At 35.4% G+C, this 26,502-nt stretch overlaps 1 long non-coding RNA gene across 1 annotated transcript; it reads left to right on the forward strand.

Moving 5' to 3' along the window:
* Window positions 1-17,194: 17,194 nt before the first annotated feature.
* On the forward strand, window positions 17,195-18,387 carry LOC139714834 (uncharacterized). Its single transcript, XR_011709760.1, has 3 exons — window positions 17,195-17,311; window positions 17,575-17,648; window positions 17,964-18,387. It is a non-coding gene; the product is annotated as an uncharacterized lncRNA (long non-coding RNA).
* The last annotated feature ends 8,115 nt before the right edge of the window (window positions 18,388-26,502 follow it).

Consider the following 26,502-nt stretch of genomic DNA (forward strand, 5'->3'; position numbering starts at 1 on the left):
TACCTTCTCTATATTGTCTCACTGAATGTACATCAACAGAAACAACAAAATACAAATATCTTTGATCCGTTCCCTTTGATTTCCTAAAGTTTTGAACATTGTACTTATCCCATGTTATCAAGAATGATTCATGCCAAGTTTCGTGAAAATGGGGTCATGCACTTTAATTTAAAGACCATTCAAATGTCAGTTTTTGTTCTCGGGCGCTGGCCCATGGCAGCGGCCCAGCAAAAGCACAAGCATAGAACATCTAGCTGTCACAATCCACGTAACACTTTTCCCAAATCTAAAACTAATGTTTTTCCATAAGATTGAATTTGTATACATGAATATAAAACGTGATAACAACGCTTTATTATTATTTCCTTTTTGCCAGTCATAGATATGCCAATAAAACTCTTCAAGTGTTAGTTGGTGCGCTACCTAATAAAACTTTTCAGTAGGCCGTAGTATATTCCAGGGATTCATCCGCAAATCATTTAATCTTTACATATTGACCGATTTGGTCCAAATACGACATCCTAAAAATAAAAAGATAAAAAATCATCTTTGCCCGAAACAGGAATTTACAAAGTCTACTTGAATCAATAGAACCTATATCAATAGGCCTTTGATATAATTTTTTCGATGAATAAATCGATGAATATTAAAAACCCAAGTGATGCGTGGAGTGCATAATCATATTAAATCAAGGCCCGATCGACACTAATTTTTTTCTTTTAGTGACCAGACAATGAAATTTTGTGGCCCAATCGGCCCAACAAAACATATCTTCTTTTTTAAGAAGTGTTGGCACGACCTCTATTTCTAGTGGCCCCGGACCACCAGACCATCAATATGTTATATTGACATGATGCAAGATATTCAGTGTAGTAAAAGAGAGAAAAATGGTAACACCAAGGGCAACTTTACATTACGGATTAATGAATATTTTCGTGAATATTCATGAATCCATAATCCATAATCCTTGTAAGGCATATATGATGTACATAAATTATATTTCATATACATTCGTGTACACAACATGTTGTCACATGCATGACATACTTTTTTTAATAAGTTGAATACTAATTTCATTTCATTTCATTTATTTCATTCCTTCTTTCTTTTTCGTCAAACATAATACGAAATGAATCAGAAGATATAACATAGACATGTATTCGACTTTACATGGTAGATAATGTTTAACAAATATGAAATTATACATGCATATCGGCAAAATACAAAGTTATGTTTGGAGGGGAAAAAAAAGAAAGAAAGAACTGAGAGGTTCACTGAAAAGCATGCTTGTAAATTGTGAACCACTCAAAGGATTCTTATGAATACATTGAACTTTTTTTTTACAAAGACAGGAGAGAACAAGACAGGACAGAACAAGACAGTAGAAACACAACGACTTTACATGACTTTACAGTAGGGTATACCATGACAGTAATAAAACACAAAAGAACAATGGAAAGAAAGGAGAGAAAGAAAAAGGAAGTGAAAGGAAAAGCCAACACGCTGAACATCGGGATCAGAAGATGGAATTGAGGTGCTGTACATCTGGATCAGAAGAGGGAATTGAGGTGTTTCAGCTCGATCAGCCGAACAAAGTTTATACAAATAAGATAATGTAAAAAATACACAATGATGAAATCAATGATTGACGATGAACCCTTAGGCTGTAAAGACCAGCTAGGTAATGAATCATATATAGCTTAATATGAGTTCAACAAAAAAATTTTTAACTTACGCTTAAACGAATTCAAGGATAAAGAATTTTTTATATCACAACTTAAAGAATTCCAAAATCTAGGGCCACTGTATATAAATGTATTTTGAGCCAATAACGTTCTCAGAAGGGGTAAATGAAACTCATTTGATCGCCTGGTGGGATAATTATGAAAAGATTGATTTCGTGGAAACATTGAATCAAAAATGCTAGGAAGTGCATTTGTGTTATAATTAAACATAAACTGACCCAGCTGAAAGAAAAACAAGTCTTTGATTTTTAAAATCTTATATCTAACAAATAATGGATCTGCATGGGAACATGGAGAAACGCCACAAATGATACGAAGTGCCTTTTTTTGTAATAACAATAATCTATCTAATAAAGTTTGATGGGCACTGCCCCATGCTAAAATTCCATAATTTAAATAAGGTAATATCAATGAAAAATACAACGTCAGCAAAGAAGACAACGGGATATGAGATTTAAGTCTATTAATAATACCAATATTACGCGAAATTATTTTACTAATATTAATAATATGAGGCTTCCACGAAAGTTTATCGTCTACTGTAATACCGAGAAACTTTGTATGTGATACACGCTCTAAATGAACGTCATCAAAGATGATATCTGTGCGTAAAACTTCTATAGACTTACTGAATAACATGTAGTTAGTTTTCTGAAGATTCAGTGATAATTTATTGGCTCTTATCCATTGAGTCACTTTTTTCAATTCAGAATTAACAGTATCGACAAGAGTGATTGGATTTTGGTGGGAGAAGAAAATATTTGAATCATCGGCAAAAAGTATAAAAGAAAGTATATCGGATGATCTACAAAAATCATTTATGTAAATGATGAAAAGTAAAGGTCCTAATATACTTCCCTGAGGGACGCCACATTTAATAACTTCAAGACTAGAGCTGTGCTCGTTCAAAGATACATATTGTTTTCGGTTTTGCAGGTAACTCCTGAACCACTCCAAGGCCTTCCCTCGTATACCATAATGAGACAATTTATGAAGTAAAATTTCGTGATTAATTGTGTCGAAGGCCTTGGAGAAGTCCAGGAAGATACCAACAAGATGAGAATGGTCATCTATAGTACGTGCGGCGTTATCAATAAACTTCAAAAGAGCATGAATGGTGCTGTGTTTCTGACGAAACCCAAATTGAGAATTCGTAAAAACATTATAATAATTGAGAAATTTAATCGTTCTTGTAAATATCAATTTTTCCAAAACCTTAGATAGGGATGAAAGTAGAGAAATAGGTCTATAATTACTTATATCAAAACTGTCTCCTTTTTTGAATAAAGGACACACCTTAGCAATTTTCATACAATCAGGAAAAACACCATGTAATATGGATTTATTGAAAATATGAGAAAGTGGGTCAGCAATAGAAAATATAATTCCCTTTATAATAAAATTACTTATATCATCATAACCGGCACTTCGTTTATCATTCATTGCAGTAACAATGTCTATTATTTCATATTTCGTAGTTGGAGCTAAGAAAATAGAACTGGGATTGGATTGACCTAAAAATTTTGCAAAATGCGTATCGGACTGCGATACTTCTTTTGCCAGATTCTCTCCAATCATTGAAAAATAAGAATTAAAAATATTTGCTATATTACCAGGATCTTCTACAACTTTATTATCAAATCTTATTTTTGTAATATTCAATTTCTTTTTTGATATATTCATGGCCTGCTTTAATATCTTCCATGTATTCTTCACATCATGTTTATATTTTTCTATCTGAATGGTATAATATTTCCGCTTTTCAGATCGTATGACCTTTTTGACTCCTCAGTTTTTTTCATTTTGAATTTATAATACAACCTATTTTTTCTGTTAATTGAACGGAGGAGAGATTTCGAAATCCATGGAAGTTTAGGTGTTGTTTTATAATTTACTGACTTATCTTTCAGTTTAGGAATATAATCATCTAAATGCTTATTGATTATCTCCATAAAATTATCAAATGATACATTAACATCATCAGTATCACAAACACTTGACCAATCAACCCTGTCTAAACAAGCGTCAAGACTAGCTAAATTTTCTGGTGTGGCTCTACGTTTAAATGAAGGAAAATAAGACTTATTAACCGAATGTTTAAGGTCACAGCATGTTATAATTGGAAAGTGATCGGTCATATCGGATAAAATTATAGAAGAATTCAAAACTTGTAAAGAATTAGTGAAAATATCAAGGAGGGTGGCAGAATGATTTGTAACACGTGTAGGTTTGGAAATTAATGGCAAAAAAGAGGATGACAAAAATAATTCAAGAAATTCTTGTGACGTATTATCATCACTCTTAATCAAATCAATATTAAAATCACCCATTATATAAATACATTTATTAACAAAACGAGGGCTTTTTAATAAATTCGTCATACTATCTAAAAAATCTTTAGAACTGGAGTTTGGGGGTCTATAAACAACGCCAACTATAATATTTTTACTTTGAGGGAGGGAAATTTCAACAAACAAAGACTCTATTATATCATTCATTATATTCAAATCATCACAAGTATCAAACTCAAGGTCATTGGATAAATAAATCGCAACCCCGCCGCCGGTCCTATTCACTCTATTGTTTACAATCAAATCATAACCATTCAATGCATACGGTAAATTGATATCAGATGATAACCATGTTTCACTTAAACCTATTACAGATATTTGTTGTTTATTTTGATTATCTAACAATACCTGTAATTCATCAAAATGCTTATTCATACTCCTAATATTCAAATGTACTATAGAAAATATACTTTCTGAAAAATCTTTCACAAAATCTTTAAATTGATCAACCGTAACATATTTGGAGGCGATTAAAGTGGAATCATGTTCAAAGTCAAAATCATCAAACAAATCATTAGAAAAAAAATTAACATTATTGGCAACGAGGTTTTCATAAAGTGCAGAAGAACGTGAATTGAATTGACTTGTTGATTCTGTAGGCGAGCGTCTAAACAAATCAAAGAGTTCATCGTCATCAAGGGAGTCAAATGCTGCGTTAAGTCGATTAGCCATAACGCAGAACATAAAGTATATGAAGGCATGTCAACTGGCAAGGTTGCAAAAGAATAATATGTGTGAACGTAAATGAATCACAAACAATTTCGAGTTCGGGGATAGTACAGCGTGTAGGCAAAAACATATTAACATAGAGTTCAAGCGACACAATCAAAGAATACAGAAGAACAAGATAAACAACACAAGTAGAAAGCGTACACACTAAATGACAAGGTCTGCAAACGGAATTCAGCAGAATCAGTACAGGGCATATGAACAGAGGAAAAAAAAACAGTAGAAGCTCCCTACGTTTTGTCTTGGCGAAAAGTATGTGAGGAAATATAAGATAATCAAGAATGACGGAAGTGAACGATGAAAATATAGCAGCACTAAAAAGAGCAACTTAAAGAAAATGCAGACATTAATCATGCTGCAATCAATAAGAAGCGTAAGATTAATCATACTTTTTTTTTAACGATATGAATGAGATATACATTATTACACAGTATCAGATTATAAAAGGGATGTTATATTATTCTTGTGAAAATTGACAAAGTTTGATACAATATTGAAGGGAAAAATCCTATGCAAAACAAATATTATGGATCTTTATACTGAGATTGGGGGCATCAAAATACCGCAAAGGTTTATCTATCAAAACAAAACAGAACAAAATAAAATTCAGAGTGAGGTTGAGTGACACCATGGCGAGACTTGACAACGTGATAAAAACCAGGTTTTAGTGAGCTTCGGGTAGCCTGAGACCCCTCAACTCAATGGCACGAAATCATGGTGAAACAAAAAAAAAAATCTAAAAGGAACATTGCATGTGACCACGGTGACTTGAGATCCTCGCCAAAATTTCTATCATGAAGGATTTTATACTGGGATGCTGGGGTAAGTCAAACCCTTGTCTATACAGACTTCGGCATGCATTATTATGCGTTAAATGTATAATGGGGAAAATGCAGTCTGGTTGGATAACGTTTTAAATGCGGTCAACTATTCACATTCTTATAAAAATCACGACTACAGGATAATGATAATGGTACGCTATTGCCACTGCACGTACAAGTGCAGTGTGTCATTGCTCTTACGTAATCAAAACAAATTCTCTCAGTTGCCTATATAAATTGGGTTAAACCGAAATCTTTTTACATAAAGAAATCAGCCAAGCAGGGTTGGAACCCTGAACAAACAATGTATTATACAATGAATGGAAAAATAACAGAAGAAGGCATGAACATGGTTCCCGCGTAGAAATCAGGCAAGCAGGGTTGATACCCTGAGCAAACAATGTACAATGAATGGAAAAATAACAGAAGAAGGCATGAACATGGTTCCCGCGTAGAGCCAAAGTTATTTCCATCTGTTTCCACCACAGAAACTATGTCAGGCTACCCCCCCCCCCCATCCTCATCCTATAGAACATTGTATTACAATAGTATACTAGCTCACAGCTAGCAAAAGCAACAACAGCAATAGGGCAATTGCTTCATAATGATTGTAATACCAGTTTCGCTCAGTTTTTCAAACACAACACACAAGAATATTCGAAATGTCTGTAAATGACATAATATCTATGATAGGCTCTAAAAAATAAAGTTGGTCTATTTAAGCAAAAGGATTACAGAATCATCCTGTAATCATTATGGACAGAGCAATGATGCGAATTAACTTTGCACCGTGACAGACAAAATCAAAATCAGGGTTTGGACAATTTAGTATGAAACTATAGGTGCAAGGTGTATAAAATGAGTACAATATTCGCATCTGTGAGAAAACAACAAGAAAAAGAACAACAAAATTTTCGTGTGCTTCAAACTCAGAAAGTTATTGCATTCAGGGCTGAGATTATGCATACTAGAATAAGCCGTATCATCGCGGCATAATATGAGGATTATTGTTTGATCTCATCGAAAATAAAAATGAAGTGGTACCTTTGGACATTAAGCCCATTGAAATTATCTAAAGAAATCACGCTGTGGGATAAGCGCATCACATAAATGAGTCTGTTTGGCAATACGGATATTTGAATAGAACAATTTGTGTCAACAAGCTTTTGACTGGAATAAATATGATTTTGCAACAACTTTTTATCATGCTTTAAGAAGTCGAATCAGACCAAATTACAATTATACAACAACACTTCCTAATCAAAATAAGGGAGCTTGTTTCATAATATCAAAACAGCTGAATTGGAGAGTCCATAGAGCCTCGATAAAACTGAGTCAATGATTCTGTTTGAGCCAAATAAACACAAATCGTCTTATAAATTGTCAAGAGTATTACCACCTATCAAGGTGCCTAACTTGTATATAGTTAACATTAGAGTATTTCATTGAATCTCACTTATAAAGTAGAAATCAAAACAAAATTAAAATCCAGAGATTGAGTGACTAGCGAGACTTGCCAACATCTCGACATCTTAAGAACCAAATTTAGTAAACTTCGAGCAGCCCAAGACTGCCAAACCAATGGTGCAAACTCGTGATGAAACAAAAATAAGAACAAAAGGAGCAACACATGTGACCATAGTGACTGGCGTTCCTCACCCAATTTCCATCATGAAGGACGCTACAAGGATGACATCTATAGGGTAAGTCATGAACTCTCACCTACAGACATCTGCAATACGTATTCTGCATTTGAAGTGGACAATGCCGCAGCCAATTAACGTGGCATTTGGAATGCGTACAACTACTCTCATTCTTATGAAAATTATGTCTATAAAATGATAACGATACGCTAATGCTATTGAACGCACGAGCGCAGTGAGTCACTGCTCTTACGTAATCGATAGGTTTGTTTGTTTTTTTTTTCCTGCGGGTTGACTATGTACAATTGCGTTGTACAGAAATCTTCTTACGTAACGAAATCAGGTAAGTGAGGTTGATAACCTGAGCCAAGCATGAAAAAAGGACATGAATGTGGGTCCGCACAGGGTCAAAACTATTTCCATCTGTCTCCTCCATGCAATCTATGTCGGACCATCCCCCCCCCCCATATCCTTATCCTCACTAAAAGTTCGTGTCAAAATTGTTTACTAGCACCCAGCCAAAAGCAAACAAACAAACATCATCAAGAGTAAAGCAATTACCTCATGATGATTCTATGACCAGTTTTACTCAGTTTTCTAGTGATGCACGAAAAATGATCGAAACATGTTGTATCTACATTATAGACGGAGTTAGTCTATGTATTAAAGAAAAAAAAAGAATATACAAAATCATGCTATCAGTATCCAGGACAGAGCGATTGGGAATCAACTTTGCATCGTGACAGGTGAAATCAAGATCAGTGTTTGGACAAAAGTATAAAAGTATACATGTCGTGGATCAAAGGTGTATAGAATGAGTACAATATTCTTATCTGAAACACCAGCAACAAAAGCTTTATGTCCTTCAAACTTCAACTCATTACATTCACCGGTCAAAGAATTGAGGACTGAGCTCATACAAACTAAAATGAGCTCTATCATTGCAGCATGATTGAGGATTGTTGTTAGATCTCATCGAGAATGAAAGTAAAGTGGTACCTTTGGATGATAAGCCCAATTAAATTATCAAAAGAAACAATGCTGTGAAATATGCCCATCACAATGAGTCTGTTTGGCTACACTGGTTGTGCTGCCTCTAAGAATACGACAACTTGCGTCAAAACCTTTTGACTGGAATAAATTCAATTTCACAACAATTTCTTTAGATGTCTTGAGAATTTGGTCAATGTCATATTACAATCAAACAACAAGACTTCCCACATAAAATAAACCGGGGGAGCTTGTTTCACATCGTATCAAAACATCTGAATTAAACAATCCCAAGAACCTCAATGGAAACTGGGTCAATAGTTCTAACACAAGTTGTATTCTCGATGAGATCTGGGTCAGTAATTTCAACACAAAGTACAACCAACGTATATTAAGTATTATGTGATATCGCAGCATGACAAATTTTTTTTTTCATAATGTATAATTGGATAATTTTGACATATCGATGGGTCAGGAGAAGAGTGAAACGATATGCCTATCTGTTTCAGTTTGACATGAACAGGAACTTATATAATAAGTATATGTATGATTATTTCTTTTTTTTATCATGGCAAACGAACTTAAGATACACAGTAGGAATTGTTTTGTCGAAAAGTGAAAAAATGATGGATACATTACGTGGATAATCACTCCGTATAGTTTGACCAGCGCTCAGGCATTCCTCCATTCCTCATGTTTTTCCTTGTTTGAAGAAGAACTCGCGTACCAGCTATCTTGATCCTCGTCGAAAGATTTTGGCTTTTCCGAAGATTGTACGCCAGTGATGCAAGTCTGCCTCTCTCACGCTTCATTTTCGGAGGCAAGTCCGTGCGGATCGAGACTCTGTCGAGGGCAGAGGTGGGTTGGACCGGGTCACTTCCCGGAGGAGTCGGCTGACGACGCGGTTGACGCGGTTGACGGGACCTGTGCTCATAGGCGTGGAGAAGCTTATCTCTGTCGCTCATCCGGGCAAAGCGCACAATGATAGCGGGCGGCTGGGGTTCCGAGGTGCTCCTGGTAGAGCTTCGCTGGGGTTGTTGCAGCCGGTGAGCAGCCACGAGAGGAATCCGGGCAGCATCCTGTTCGGTGATATCCAGGAAGTTACAGAAGATCTCGTTCACAGATTCAAGGATGTTTTCGTTTGGCTTTGATGGCACTCCGTAGATAAGAAGATTTTGCTTCCTATCGTGGATCTCGCAGTAAGGTAAGTTTATCATCCAGTTCAGCAATTTTACTGTCAATGTAGGACCGCATTTTTGGAATGGCGTCGTTCTCAACGGCGTCTAGACGATCAGACGTGTGAGTCAGTCCAGTTTCCAAGTCGCAGATAGTCTTCTTGGTGTTTTTAAGCTCAGTTTTCAGGTTTGTAATTTCGTTCACCACTGAGTCTAATTTGGTATTCACCTGGGTGGTAAAGTTCGTAAACATGTTCTTCATTTCCTGCATGAACACGGAAAGTTCAGGTGGGACTATGGGGGCAGCAACCGGCTGGCCGCTAACCTCTACCAGTGAAATATCGCTGGCGCTGGACGCTATGGAGGTGTTAACAGGACTGCAGGCGCCACCCGTTGCTACTGTAGGTAATATGGCGCCACTTATGGGAGCATTCCTAGCCACACCTTGAACAGTCTCCTTTTTCGAATTAGACGAATATGACACCTTCTTCGTTGCAGTATTCGAACGAAAGTTATAGTCCTTCTTTCTCACGTCCATTTTGTTGGTAGTTATGGAGAAAGTTTGCGTATTTCCACCAATTTCTTGCAAAAATCCGGGAGCTTCTTGAAATGCGGTGCCGCTACTCTGACATCACGTGACTTCCCATAATCATACTGTATGAATATAATCTTTGTTACTGATATCCTTCTATTTGCCACCCCTGTATTAGTAAGGAATAGATTTTCCTATATTCTGTCTTAATATTTTACGTTTGTTTTTCACTATGATTATTAATCTTTTGGAACTTTTGTTTTTGGATAGACGTTGGTAAGTTGACTATTTAGTGAAATAACTAGACGCTCCATTTGTATAGGGGACAAGAGGTGAACAGCCTGTATTGTAGTGTCAAAGGCTTCAATTATAAGGTAGAGCTATTTTTGAAAGGAAAATCAAGGTCAAGTTCATTATTTGCTTTAATAGTCTATAAATTAAGCGCTATTTAAAGAAGCATGCAGGTGCCTATACACAATCAATGTGTAAACCGTTGCTGAAGCAAAGTCTGCGAGAGATTAAACTCACCACTTCAGAAACACCAACTCAATTCAAATCCCCGAGCCTCACCAAACTCTAAGCTTTCCTAGGGTTGTAATTCAGTGGAAATCAAGAATCCACCGTCACCTAACAAGTCCTGTGGTATTTGGCAATCCTTATGCCGAATTAAGGATAATAACCAGCTGAATAGTCCACAACCCAATTACGGTTTTAGTATGAAGTACCTGCGCATTCCTTGTCTATTATTTCAATAATTATTATTCCTGGCATGCTATTCTCTTCGCATGCACTCGTAATACATGCAGCTGCGTGATACAACCACTCACGTGGTGATTTTTTTGCAGGTTTAGTAGATGGAAAGGGAATCGGGAAGTAATATCGTAATACTATCTGTGGGGTGTGTGCCAGGCGATTACAGAACACCATCCGACGTATTTTGTGAAGCTTCTCAGATGAGAAGCCAGAAAGATGAAGAGATGTGCGTGTGTGTTTGTGTGTGTATACCCACCAATATTATAAGAAGATTACAATATGAGTGAGGACAATCCGTTCAAAAATTTAACGTGGATGTTTATGGTGGTGGCGCCATCACGGGATGAGAAAACTGTAATATTTCGTGACGTCATGCATAGAAACGATATCAAGAAAGTATAATAAGAATTAAACGTGTTATATTTCTTTCTTTGAGAAAATAGAAAGGACTTGATGAGAAACTTGATGCCTCTTTCAGGGGATATTACATGTCCATTACCATCAGTGCAGTAGTAAGAAGGAATGTGTCTTTTAGATAATAATACAATTTTGCTGATTGTGGCTCCTTCTCTGTGTTTTTTTTATAACACTGTCCGTGTATGCCGTTACTATCTTTTGTAGTTAAATGCAGCGTTGGCAGCAGGGAAAATTTTACAATTCATAGCTCTTTTAATAGTTTGTCAGAATTTCCTCAAAAGGATCATTTCACTTATTATTATGTTCATCTGATATTATCACATTCACCCAGTCGACACACACACACACACACACACACACACACACGTATGTTTAGGTGAAGTACTATGACTTGTAATTGGTTAGATTGCATCACGTGATCGCGTTGGAATTTCGGTATAGGGTACAGCCGTGCCCTATGCCGTTGATTATAAATGGTATGCATTTGGTCCAACATTTACACAAAACATTACTAGTACACTTCCACCAAGTCCTTCACAATACAGTGACTTTCAGCACATTCTTATGGAAATTTAGGCGAATAAGGATTTTTTTAGGCGATAATGAATTGATTATAATATCATTTAGCAACCGGAACAATAAATAAATACTACTGTGAAATTTTCTGTGGTAGAAATATGAATATACATCCATTATTATCATCATCCGTTATTATCATCCGTTCTCAGTTTCTTTTTTACAAACACTGATTACTCGGGGCTTACAGCCAAACAAGCTTGCTTTAATGTATAGGTCCCGTCATACTTTTCTTTGATCAAACCCATCTCGATTTCGATTTTGACCAGTTATCATTACATATAATTTTTGTGTTATCACCATGTACAGTATATTGTTTGTGTTTTGCACATTGTTTACAAGGTGAAAGAACTTGTTTGATTTCTGTTATAATGTCCATAAATGAATTGAAAATTGAATTGAATTGAATTGAATTGAATTGAATAACGAATATAGACTGAATGGTAGTCTTTCTTAGTTCCAGGCAAGTTCATTTAAAGATTATTGTTGGAAGTTGCTTTCAATATTGCGATCATTGTGTTGAGATGAAATAAAAATGAGATAAAATCCCTACGACGATCAGATCACCTAATAATCACACACTCACAACACTTATGATGTACAGCTGCAAAAGAGACAGGAAAATACAAAGATTTAAATATATAAATATAATACATATATACATATAAAGAGAGAGAGGGGGGAGGGAAGGGAGGGGGGCATTGTGGATGTCCTGTGTCATGTACATTGTCCTGTGGGATTAGGCTGTACGGAGATAAACTTTTTAAAGGGTTTATAGGCTAATGTTGTTATAGTCTTGAACAATCAATATATCTTTCAGTTGAAATGTTACTCTTTTGTCCTTACTCAACTTCCTTTTAACTTTAAGCTTGATATCTGATTTTACAGTTGATATTCTTCGATAGTATCACTGACATTGCTCAAGAAACATTATCTGAAAATAAAGCTATTCTCTACTCAAGTGTTACGTAAGAGGAACCGACACATTATACATACCTCTACCCTTCATTTCATTTCATTTCATTTCATTCCTTATCAAGTTATTTCCATATTTGTCCGTGAAAAATATTAATATAACAAAGTAGAACAATTCGAGATATCCAGCTTGCATCCACAATGGAACATTACAAACAGAACGTGGTGGTCAAAATGAAAATTTAGATCTAAATAGAAATACAGAGAAAAATCATACGATGGAAGCTTATTAAAAGCAAGCTTGTAAAGCGTTGGTCCCCGTATAAATCGAGTGTGGAGACCAAGATAAGGATACAAACTTAGAACCAAACGAAATAAAAGAAAAAGAAAAGACAATAATACTCGGAGCCCTAGCGCATTCTTCTCAAATTTAGATTAGGAAAAGAAATAAAGCATTTATAATGCTGCAGACAAATTACTGGTTATGTTACCTCTTATAATGACCATCACAGTATGAAACTGGAAAAAAAGCTGACATCATTATTCAGTAAAAGAGGAAACAAAATACAAATGTTTTTCTATACGTGACGTCACGAAATGCTGGAGTCTTCTTACCCAGGGGCCGTATTCTGAGAGCTTATTAAGTGTCTGATTAGCACTTAATTACCGAATTGGTATTCTGAGAGCATGATTAAGTAGGGGGTATATTAACTACCATAGCAACAAGCATTTTGGCGGGAAGGACCTACGCGTTTGCGCGTATCAATGCGCGTGCACCTCTGAGAGGACTTAATCACAGAGTTAATTACGAATCACTATTCTGAGGGTGTAATTAAGTATGAAAGTTAATGGAAAACTTAATGATACCAAAGAGTGTCATTAACTACTCCGATATCATGCATTACATCGTGTTTTCTCTGCCACAACGATGCTTATCGTCTTCGGTAAACGAGGAGCGGTTGAATCTTGTTATCATGGTATCCGTAAAATTCAGAGAAAAAAAGAAATATAGCCGATCTTCGAGGAACTTTGTCATTTTATGTGAGCAAAGAGGTTGAGATCTTCGCGTGCGTAGGTGAGGGGTTGTAATCAAATACCGGAGTGTGCGCACGGAGCTCTTGGGTTGTAATTATAGGGGGCGTGGAGGAGCGCGCATTGAGGGCATATTTGCGCCTGTAATCATCATTTTGGCTTCTAACAACGCGTCTGATTGGATGGAATAGCAATTAGATGGGAGGGACCTAAGATAATTATAGGGGACTTAATCATACCCTAATTACGTCCTCAGAATACCGATTTTGCCCTTGATTAAGGGCCTATTAACTTCACGACTTAATCACAAAGTTAATTACAGACTTAATTACGACCTCAGAATACCACCCCAGAAATTCAAAATCGCACACCTTTTGAAAGTATTACCTGATTTCCTCCAAACATCACTGATATGTTTAAATATTACCATGCTTACTCAATGTATACGTGTATATATATATATATATATATATATATGTATATATATATATATATATATATATAATGTGTTATTGAAAATATTACTAACGACGATGAATATTATGAGTATTTTAACCGTAGTGGAGTCATTGTGTAGATGTGGTAAATTAATTGGTTTAGTGGTCGATGCAGTAGGACAAAGTAAACGTGACTTCAAAGAAACATATTTTCGTTGAGAGTTAAGACTGCTGTCATTTCCGGCAACGTTTAATCTCTTTGTATGTTTTCTTGCTTGTTTTACATAATGATAGTACAACACATCGCGTGGAAACCTGGTTAAAGCTTAGTTTATGCCTAAATGAGCATATTATCTCGACCGATGTCAATGGAAGTAATTTTACACATAACGGCAAAATGACATAATCATTATTTTCGAAAACTCTTCATTCTTTTTTAACATTAAGAAATTACATTTCAATGTTAAAATGTGCCTTCAAAGGGAATACACGTAAACATTGTGAAGAAATCTACCTTGTTGCCTTATAATGCTTTCAGATTATATAGGACGTAATGTTTACCAATTTCATTTTCAGGTGTCAATTTGGATAATAATATATGTGACCCTGCACCTCAAAACAAACAAAAAGTCGCCAGACATGAATTTTTAGTTAAGACCATATTCTGAAAGAGCAGACTTTAAGCTTTAAAATGATGTGTAACTCAAATCAAATGGACTCTCCTAACCTATCTAAATATTGGAAAGAAAGCACAAAGTCAGGAAAAGTGTTAACTGAGAAAAGAGGCTCTGAAGTACAGTGTCTATTCAAGCGCTTAATCTTTACCAAACCGTGCTGGCTGTGCGATGAATGGGACGAAAAACAGGAAGTAAACCCCCAGAGTAAAAACAATGAAGGGATTATCAGATTAAACTTAAATTTAGCATGCCTCATTAACACATACTGTCCATAATTAATGCCAACTTTCAAAGCAGTAGCACTATCCTTTCAAAAGTTGTTAGAGCTGAAAGTGAAGAGTGTGGACAAGGTTTTTAAAAATGAAAAAGGGATTCTAAAGACACACCTAATAATAATATATTGAATACCTTAAGCTTCACCAGTGAAATTAAAGAAAATACTGATATCAAGTCACTACACATGCAAACTAGAAAATTTTGTTTGCCTAAAATTTTATAAGCACAAATTTCTAGAGTCTTATTGGCAGGTTTCAATGAGATTGACTTAAAATATTGATTAACATGGCATTGGAACTGTGATTTAGATTGTAACGACGAATTGAAAGTTCTTAATAAAAATTGTTTTGTTTCTGCTCGCAATTATTACAGGCTTCCAACTGCGCAGTGCGTGTGTGTGTGAGAGTGTATTGACAAACGCACCATACAAAGTATTGTATATGCGTGTATGATTGCTATGACTCACTGTGAAATTCAAAGCACATAATGTACGCACATATTCCTTGGGTGTGCCATTCTATTCATAAAGTACCTCGAAATGTCTATAGAGTAAGTACAGCGAGACTATTTTCATTGAGGACATGTAGGATTACAAAAATCAACAAAGTTGCGATAGTCTGCCAGGCAGTGAAAACAAGAGCAACGGGAAGTGAGAATCTGAATATATAGGGCGATATGACCTGATAATCAATATCGAGTTACAGGGGTTAAGCTTCAGTGTACTGGTGCAACACAAACCAGTTCTGATATTTAAAGCAACGTCATATTTCAAACTTTTAGTCAATGTAGAGATGGTATTTTAATGAATGAGTGAATTTTGAGAATTCGTCCATTCTCGCAATGTTTAATTTTCAATTCTCGTATAACGACCCAGAAAAAAAAAACACACTTTCTTTTTTTTCATCATCGATCTTTTTCCATTTGTTTGTAATATCTTATTTTCCTGAATCAAAAATGAATGTTGCTTCTGATTGAAAATCTCATATCAACTTTCTTTATACTAGGCCTATACAATAGTAAAGGTGAAAACGGTCTATGCAAACAGCTGTTGCACTTGATTTGATTTGATTTGATTTGATTTGATTTTGATTTTATTGGTTCCTGCATTATATCATTGCTCATGCAGATACATAAACATATATATCATATACATTAATGGTACCATACATATAAATGGATATACATGAACATTAGTTGCTAACAAAATGAGTTTTTTCATTACCTTTAGAATATACAGCAATACATTTCTTCATTGCCTGTACATAAATGTCCAACAGAACAGTGATGCAAAACGCAGAAGGGCTACAGCTTAAGCATTGCTTGATTTGCATGCAGCCCTCGTACAATAACATATTGTATTGTATTGTATTGTATTGTATTGTATTGTATTGTATTGTATTGTATTGCATTGTATTGTATTGTATTGTATTAAATAAGTCACGTTCGCTTAATTCATCTCGGGAGCATTTTTTTCTTTCAGCACTTTGATAAGATAGAATTCATGTCAGATTCATTAAATGCTTGTATCAAGAATATATTTTTGGTTATCTACGAGTCATTAACACTGAATACCTTCAAATTATTTTGCCAAAAAAATTGTAAGAACTAAATTAGTCGATATGACTGATTATGTCACAAATATACTAAAAATAGTTACGGTGATTATGCCACCATTGCCGAATATTACTTGAAATTGCCTATTACTCTCCGAACGAAAAACGAGATATAAAGTTAGTAGAATGCACATGAAAGTAAGCTCTCTCAGTAAAAAGATTGATGTACGGAATTGAAAAATTAGTTATTTTGTTCCCATATTTTTTGAACGCAAAGCATATGGTTCATACAAATGTGTACTTGACATTTGTGTGGTCAAAACACAAAATGAGAAAAAAACATATACCTCAGGAAAGGTATAAGATAAAGAAGCATTAAATACAGAACTCTGTAGTAAAATCAAAGGAATCAAGCATAGTGTGTATTGTGGACATCGTGTGAGATTGAATAGCGACAGAACATGTAAGTGACTCATTCTGTTGCGCGGAAGAATTTCCTTTTGAAATCAAGTGAGTTGTCAAGTTAACATACACATATACCTATACCCGTGACTCAATAAAAACAAGGAAGTTTCGAGGCCAGATGGTAAATTAGGATTGAAACCAGCTTTCAGTCAAAGGACATATAGACAAGCATCTCCGGAAGTCTGGAAACAAATTTCTTCTGATGATTTTCATATAGTGACATTGTGAGTAGCAACACGTTTACAAGACTGAGAATGTTGATTTTCATTTTCTCTGGTTTCTTAACTTATGCTATAAACGTTGGGTACAGTGAGGTTGTGTGTCCTGAAAACATTTTGTTATGCTATTTATGAGATTATTCACAATTTTACTAATATTCTATGTAAGTATGCTTTTCTCAATACGGTGTATCGTGGTATAATGGAAGCTTACAGGTCAATTAAATTCTGTCTTCTTTTACTTTATCCATCATTCTCATGTTATCCAGGAATCTCATCAAAATGATTGACAGCCGAGTGTTGGTTCATGTCGGGACTCTTCTCTTGAATATTCACCACAGTGGTAAGGAGTATCACCCTTGTAATCGTGTTATTATTTCATATGATGACATCAATCATTTTTGGTACATTGATATAAATCTTTGTAGACAACGAAGAGACAGGTGGGGGCTTTTGATGCAAAGGGGATGTAATGATTCAAGACTGAGCGTGAAAATATTTTCACAACTTTTGTTGTGTACTGATTCTTAAGCTACTCTGGAGCCATCATCTGTCATTTCCTGTATATGCATTTACGTGTGTTAAGTGTGTCCATTTCGCTATAATCTGATCTCAGAATAGAATCCCCTTGTTTCTGTTATTGTTTCCTTTGTTCCAGTTGCAATGACAGTGAACCTCGAGGTACCCTCGCCTCTCCGGGCTGGCCGTGAAGTCACGGCAGTGTGCTCCGGAAGTAGCATCCACGGCTCGGCTGCTCTGACCTGGTTTTTGAACGGCGTCCAAATCACAGAAGGCTTCACCACCACCAGCGAAGTCAGCCGAATTGATGATTTCTGCACCTTTTCTGAATAGAAAGGTCACATAAACTTATACCCTCAGTCATTTAGCTTTTCTGCAAGAAAGTGCGTGAGAAACGGTCATCAAATCGTTTGGGGCCATTATAAAGATGATAGTTATACTGGGTGCCAAGAAATAGCTCCAAAACCATGTTAAAATGAGTAGACGTTTTCGTCTTTTCCTAGAAACAGATAACAAAAGATATCCTGTCGAGTCAAAAACCAGGCAATAAATTGACGACTGAAATGGCCCAGCGAGCTTGGTTTGCCAACTTGTGAAGTTTCTTATATCATAATAGAGTGTTGATAAACAATTTGCAGCTTTAAAACTCACAGGAGACTTTTTCTCTTTTTCTCTTCATTCTTGAATAAACACTTACAACGCGTCTCTTAAAGAATAGTTCATTCTTTAAAAGTTGTCGGTAGTTGTTGCTAATCAATATATAAAATGCTTCTAAAAGTATATGACAATATAAATGCCGCTCTAAATCTATGAACATATTGTTCATGTCCACTCCTCATCAATCTGTCCACATATAACACTAAAAAAGAGTTCGCTACCTTATGAGCAGCTCGATCGGATGTGACCTTTCACCGACAATCAAGTCAGGACACAAAAACCAGCCGTTTTTTCATCGTTACGAACACTATTTTGTTGACTTAACTCAGCAGCCTGTCCCTCAAAGTATCACAATGCAGAACTGCAGTCCACTTTTTCAAACTTCAACAGAGTATCTTCATAAATTTGATATTTTGGAGGCACGGTGGTAAATATTTCCAAGAGAGGCAAATGGCAGACTTGGAGGCTTTCATAACGGACCCTCTAACTACTAGGCTGACCGCTAAAAATAGTCAAATCAAATTAAGATACAAAAGAGCCGGTGGCAGGTATGTCCTTAATGCATATAACTATCGAAAACTGGCTATGCCTTTAAGGACACACCAGATCGAATATAAAATGGAAATTACTCTTGAAAAAAGACATAAGGTTTCTGCCTTGTGGTTGTAAGGGTTATAATTAGAATTCTTGTCCCCGTGCAAACGCATCGTCTCTATACGTCAAATTTGATTTCTACACCGACACACAGACACACACTCACATAATCCTAGACTAGAAGGAAAAATGTGTGTAATTATTATATCATGGATTTTCTATGGAAACTATTTAGAAGGCAATAACAGTTTTAACACGTAGAAACATGCTTAATGACAAAGAGATTCAACACAGATGACAAAACGTTAAAGTAATGGAGTTTGAGATCGGATGTCAACTTTTACCAACTGTGATGCAAGTTGGGAAGGGTATAGAATTTTAACACCGGTTAAAGTAGGCAATCTGTGAAAGCTATAGAGCACCGTGTTGATTCTTTATCGATCTTATCCGGGTTGTAATATTTCCTGAGGGTGTGAAATTTTCTGTCAATTGCTAACTTTGTATAGCCAAAGGCAGTACGTGATGTGAGACGAATGAACTCTAGAGCATAACGACCACTCTGTGCTAGAGACTGCGGTAACAAATGTGGAAATACGTGTCCCGGATATGCGGGTGAGTACATGCGGTTTAAGTACTATATTAGTTGGATGTGTTCCAAAATACAAACGACACCAGTACACTTGCGAACGTATAGACGACGCATAGAACATGTACATGACCTGGAAAAGTTGTTTAAGGTTATCAATTCGTGTTCTAGAAGGGTATTTTAGTTTGGTTGCCACCTTCACAATTATCTTTGCCAATTTTTTTTTTCTTAGCCTATAATTAGCATAATCACTGTCATCAGCATTATGTGCAATGTAATTGCTAATTTTAATACAGGAAGACTGAAAACAGAGATAACACGACTTTTCAAGATTTTTTTCCAACCTTAGGAATCTATCTATAACACCTGTTTACAATTCCAAATGTTGCAAGACAAGTGTCTAGAGTAGCATAATTAGCGTAATGAGCTAATTTGCATAAATATGTACAATAATAGATTGCACTAGATTCACATTTTAGTATATATATTTTTCTTCTTCCTTTTTTTTCTTTCTTCCTCTTCTTCTTCCTCTTCTTCTTCTTCTTCTTCTTCTTTATCACATAGGCATACCCCGCTTTTCTTATTTGGCACCATTACATCATCTGGTCTTATCTTCTATCTGTTCTCCGTTTCTTTTTCACAAACACTGATTACTCGGGGCTTACAGCCAAACAAGCTAGCTTTCATGTAGGTCCCGTCATACTTCTCTTTGATCAACCCCATTTCGATTTCGATTTTGACCAGTTATATCATTACATGTAATTACTGTGTTATCACCATGTATATTGTTTGTTTTCTACACATTGCGCAAGGTAAAAGAACTTGTTTGATTTCTGTTGTAATGTTCATAAATGAGAAGTATGAAAAATAAATGAATTGCATTGAATGAATAGATGACACCAAAAACCATGTATTTGGCCTGGAAAGTTGTATATTACAGTGTGTGTGTGTTTTTTTTTCCTTCATGTCTTACATTGTAGATGGGCACTAAATAATATCAAACTTTGTTGTCACCTTGGCAACCTATAGGGCAATTACAGTAAAACGCTTAGATATAGCATATTCACCTAATTAGCGCAATAATAATTAGGTAATAGGCATATATCTTGGCAATCTCAATGCAGGAAGCATGAAAACAAAAAGAAAGTACTTTTTTCATTAGGTTTCTTCGACAAGATGCCCATTCAACAACATCTTATATATATATATATATATATATATATATATATATATATATATATCCAAATGGTACGAATGTCTTAAATGATATAATCATAATTAGCACAATGAGCCAATTTGCATATTTCATTAGTTTAAATGGCACCAGACATTATGTATGTGCTCTTGAAAAGTTCGGAATACATTAGTTTGTGTTCTTGTTGTTGGTCTTGGGTAAAGTTGTGCAAATCACGTTTCTTAATGTGTCAGAAACTGCGTTGCCGTGGTGACGGCATATTACGGCAATAGATCGGGAAAATAATTGTTAGGGATCGGAAAATTTCCTTATTTTTCAAGCAAAATGTTTACGAAGCTTGGTACACACTTTGTCAGGGGCGTAGGCGGGGGGGGGGGGGGATGTGTGTGCATCCCCCATGCAGCTCACAAGGTTGGGGATGACATGTATAATCATTCCCCCTTCCCCCACCTTTCGGGTATTTTTTTTTTTTATCATTGGTAACTGGCATTCTTTTTTTTTCGTTTATTATGATTACCACTCTTCTTCTTCTTCTTCTCATCATTATTATTATTAGTGTTATTGTTATTATTATTAATATTATAATTATTATTATCATTATCTTATTATTATTATCATAATCTTCGTCAATATCACCTTCTTTCCATATTTTTGATCCCTAAAAAAAGATTTTCTTCTGCCTCTGATGGGACGGTGTGACTAAATGTTTATCAAGAGACGTATTATTATTATACAACTTGTTAAATAGGGTAAATACGTAAATCTTAAATTACTGCTATTGTTATCATTATAATTTGTATTATAATTTGTAGTCTCGAGGCAAGTGTCTATGGGAAATCCGTGTTGTAGCAAAATCAGCCCGTCCACAATGGATTTGTTGTCTTGTAATCTTGGAACTATAGCACACTTATTATACAGTATAAGAGAGCGCCTTTGTCATTTTTTTTTTTTGAGGGCGCGTAAGCGCTTGCGATTTTAACAGCACTGTATACTCAACCGTTCTGTGACCGTATCACTCAGTATTTATTTCGCTCACTCTTTTGATTGAAAACTTTCTCAAAATTCCTCCAAAAGAGTGCACCAGATCGTTGAATTTCAATTCTACAAAATCAAAAACTACCACGTGAACGAGGAAGAACTCCATCCCACACCTTCCCCGCTAGTTCCACCGCCATAAACTATTAGTAGACAGTGAAAAGACTCACACACAGAAATATCACGATTTATATAATTAGACCTATACATGTCTGAATGGCCTCAGCAGTTTAGAGTATGCTGCAGATCGTTAAATTTCAGTTCTATGCAATTTAAGCTCGCTTGAAATCATCGGACACAATGATGCGACGTGTTGATTGGTTAAAGTGGACTTATCGGCTTTTCCAACTAAACGGGAATGGAATGTATCAGTTTTTACAACCAAACACTGATTATAGACAGAAATTACTTGTGATATATTACGTTTTGATACAAAATTATTTTTTTATTCAGATCGGTCCCACATGCAATTACTTAACTCACAGTTATACATAGATTTTCATTATTATTTTTTTTTAATGGACTTATCGGTTTTTGCTAACAAGCTCTTTATATTGATATTCAGTTCACGGATTACGTTGCTACCCTGTCAACGTTTTGTTTGATTTTACTTTGCTTTACTTTGTTCACTTTTACTTTTTTCTTCTCCCTAAAGAGAGCCGTTATCAGGGTGAGCCTTTCCCTGCCAATTAACACATGAAGGACCAAGGTCCTCTGTTGTTAGCAATGATGAAGTACTGTCTTCTACCTAATACCTTTATACCCACAGTTTGCTGACCTTGGTATAGGCCAGTAATTGTTGAAAGTAATGAATAGGGGCATTGAGGGGACTTTATTGTAATGTTTTGATCATTGGTTAGAGGTATTTTTATCATGTTTATTACGGGCGATGCTTTGAAATACAGGAGACATATTTGTGTGATTTTCCTGTTATATCTTTCATTATCTCATTCTTTGTCACCCATGCATGCATCCAAACAAGCAAAAAAGTCGCCAAACATGGATTATAGTTAAGGGCAGATTCTGAAAGAGCAGACTCTGAGCTTCAAAATGATGCATAACTAATGTATACAACTGCTCCTTTCCAACCTATATGTCTAGATAATGGACAAAAAGTACACGTTTAGGAAAAGTCTTTACTGAGAAAAGAATCTTTGAAGTTTATGTTCTATTAGTGCTTAATCTCACTATTTTGCAAGAGGTGCAATTAATGAGATTAAACAAAAAAAGAGGATCTAAAACTTTGATAACTACAATAAAGGAATTATCAGATTAATCTGAAATTTTCCACACTGGTTAATCACATTCTATTCATGGATACATATACTACAACTTTAAATACAGTAGCACTATCCTTTCAAAAGTTATCAGAGTTGCAAGTGAAGAGTGAGCAAAGGGTTTTCATGAAATGAAAAAGGGTCTCGACATGTCTAAGTCATAACGGTCTACACCATTCTAAAAAAATGTATTGTGTTCTGTAAAAACAGCTGAAAACAGTTTCACATTCGTTTTACAAACTCAAACTTTAAAATAATTGCGAAGAAGAATTTCTCTTTCTGAAAATATTGAAGGAGATCGATTATAAGTTCACCCATATCACTTTTCTTTTTTTAGTCCACACGGAAAATCAGGGTGTGGCGATTTTTTATTTTTTTATTTTTATTTTTTTTTTTGGTTTTGTGATGAACGGTCACATTATGATCATAATTGAACAATTTGTGTATAGGCTGCATAATGGAACTTCTCGTTTGACCCATCGACAACCTCAGTTTGAAAAGAACGCCATAACTCGGTATACTTCATTTGTCTGTGCAACAGGGAATAAACCCTATCACAAGCATTATATACGTTTTATGGGACTTTGCACTCACTAACTGTTAAAATTTTTAACGCAAGTGATATACCTCGTTTATTTATTTATTTATTTTTTTTTTGCAAATGAACCTGTTAATGCTACCATACTCGTATCTATAGGCCTATGCTCTATAGGACAATCATCTTTGTATAAAGTATGTAATATTTATGTATTATGTAAAATAAATGTTCCATTAATGTAATGCGTGTATTATGTATTTTAAATTGGTAGCATATAGGCGTATTTGTCTTTTTTCCATAATATTTCAACTATCAAGTCTTCCCATTGTGGTTATCAACAACATCATGAAACCCTGAATTTGAGAACGACCCAAGCCATAATGTGGTCAATCATCTTCGAAAGCCATGTACTTGTTACGTGTAAACTTGTAATAATCATGCAAAATTTGCAGAATGTAATTCTGTATACTTTTTTGATTTGTATTACAGTTGTGTATCACCATGGATGATATTCACAGTACATTTGAAAAATAAATAAAAATATTAGTATGTGACTTGTTTTTTTTTTCTTTTCCCCTCGAATGTGATGGAGTGTGATGGACTTGGGACTTGATACTACATTGTAGTATTATGATTGTATGAAGGTCTGTAAGATAATGTGGGAGGGGGGGGGGGGTACTATATCACCCTCTGCATGCATCGCATGCTAGTATGCTCGCTATTCAAATACACACTGTAGCTAGCTAGCTAGTCTAAGTAGCTAGTTAGCAGCAAGCATGCAAAGAGTATTAATAATAAGAATGATTCTTATTATTAATACTCTTTGCAGATTATCTGATGGTCAACTCTCCCGCTTTTACACGGCCGCTGATGAAACGCAAGTGGCTGCCGCCCTCTAGCGGTGAGCGGGGATAATCGAACCTGGGTCGGAAGCACTGAAATCCATCTACTTCCAGTGATCAGACTAGACGTCTGACATGCAGGATTTTGTACACCTATAGGAATTTTTGAATTATAGGCCTTTTCAGCGCTCTTACTTTCAAATTATTACTTCTTTATGTAAATGAAAGTATACATTTCTGGAGTGAAAACTAGTCAAAGAATCCACTGTTCTTTTCTTTCTTCTTCTTTTGTTACTGTTAACGTTAATTTTGTTAATGTTATTGTGTTTTCTAGTCTATTTGTATGAGTAGCAAAGTGCGCTTAGAAACGTCAGTATGAAGCGCCATATAAATGCAATTATTATTATTATTATTATTATTATTATTATTACTATTATATCATATGTTCTCTAAAACTATGAGGGTATTTTTTCTCCTTAAGAAAATGGCAAGAATTTTTGTCAACTTTACATGTTCGCTGAAATGTTTGATTTTTGTAGTAAGCATGGCTATATAACCTCACTTGAAAATCATGCTACAATTCTTATAAGGCTTATCATATTTTGTTTTTTTAAGCAATTAAAAGTAAAGGTTTGAGTTGACAGAAAAGGGTTTAAAACATATTTTTACGGGTACCTCTTGTAGGTTAAAATTTCGAATTTAGTTACAAAAGTTTCTTAGACACAATACACGTTTTTCTTTTAAAAGAAAAATATTTATATTAAGGAACAAAATAAACAGACCTTTAGCAGCTAATAATATCACAGCTTATCATCATGACTATAATTTTATACTTGTAATTCGATCATTTCCCGGATCATTCAGGGTACACAAGCACAACAGTGACTGCTATTCAACACTGCATTTACAGAACAGAGAGATGGGTTAGATATAAACTGGAATTCTGCTTATTTGGATTTTCATGATTGAAACAACAACAATAAAATCATGGCAATACACAATATTAATTCAGAGTTATACATTCTTAGGTTAATCTTTATTCAACAGAATACTTAACAAGTAGAGTGAATTATTTGACTACTATATAAGAACCGGCGTAGCAAGGGGGGGGGGGGGGGGGGGATGGAGGCAGTCGCCCTCCCCCCCCCCCCCCCACCCTCCCAAAGATTTGGACCGGGGATTTGGAAGGCGGGGGGGGGGGGGGTGAAAAATAATTGTGTGTATAGGGCCCCGCTACTGTAAGCATGTGCATGACTAAGCCGCTCCCTTTCAACCTCTGATTAAGATTATAATTTTCACTCAAAGTGTGCAGCAGATCGTTAAATTTCAATTCTAAATAGCAAAATCTCTCCTGCGTGGGAGGGGGTATCCCCCTCTCACATCCTCCGCCGCTACACTTCGGCCCTTTTCCTGGCACATTTTGATTGACAGATTCAAAAATGTTTCATTTAAGTTTGCATCAGATCCATGACTTCAATTCTATCAAATAAAAAAGTTCCCTAATCCTGGTTTAATTTACCATTCCCCCGCCCGATCGCTGTAGGTTATCCATTGATTTAGACTCTGTGAGCACTTTGGGGATCGACAATCATTTTCCGAATAATTCCAAAAAAAAAGTGCGCATCATTCTATAATTTTATAATTTTTGAAGATTTTGAAGTACGGTCTCTGTCATAAAGTATACAAAATACCTTTTAAATGACATATCGGTCACTACATAATAAGGTTAATTTTTAAAGTTGTGGTCAAAAGAAGCAAAATTTTTCTTATCATTCTCTTTCTTTTTCTTGACCATTAATCGCAAATATCTCCATTAGGTAAATATGGACTTATCGGTGTTTGCAAACAAACTCTTCATTTCTTTTTCTTACTTTTTATAGAAAAAAATCCAACATTTCACCAAAAGTGTACTCCAGATCGCTGAATTTCAGGTCTAAAAATCCAAAATCTTCTA

This window comes from Diadema antillarum, unplaced genomic scaffold (genome assembly GCF_040938485.1).
Source record: "Diadema antillarum isolate AM-2024a unplaced genomic scaffold, OU_Dant_1.0 seq00002462_RagTag, whole genome shotgun sequence".
Taxonomy (NCBI): Eukaryota; Metazoa; Echinodermata; class Echinoidea; order Diadematoida; family Diadematidae; genus Diadema; species Diadema antillarum.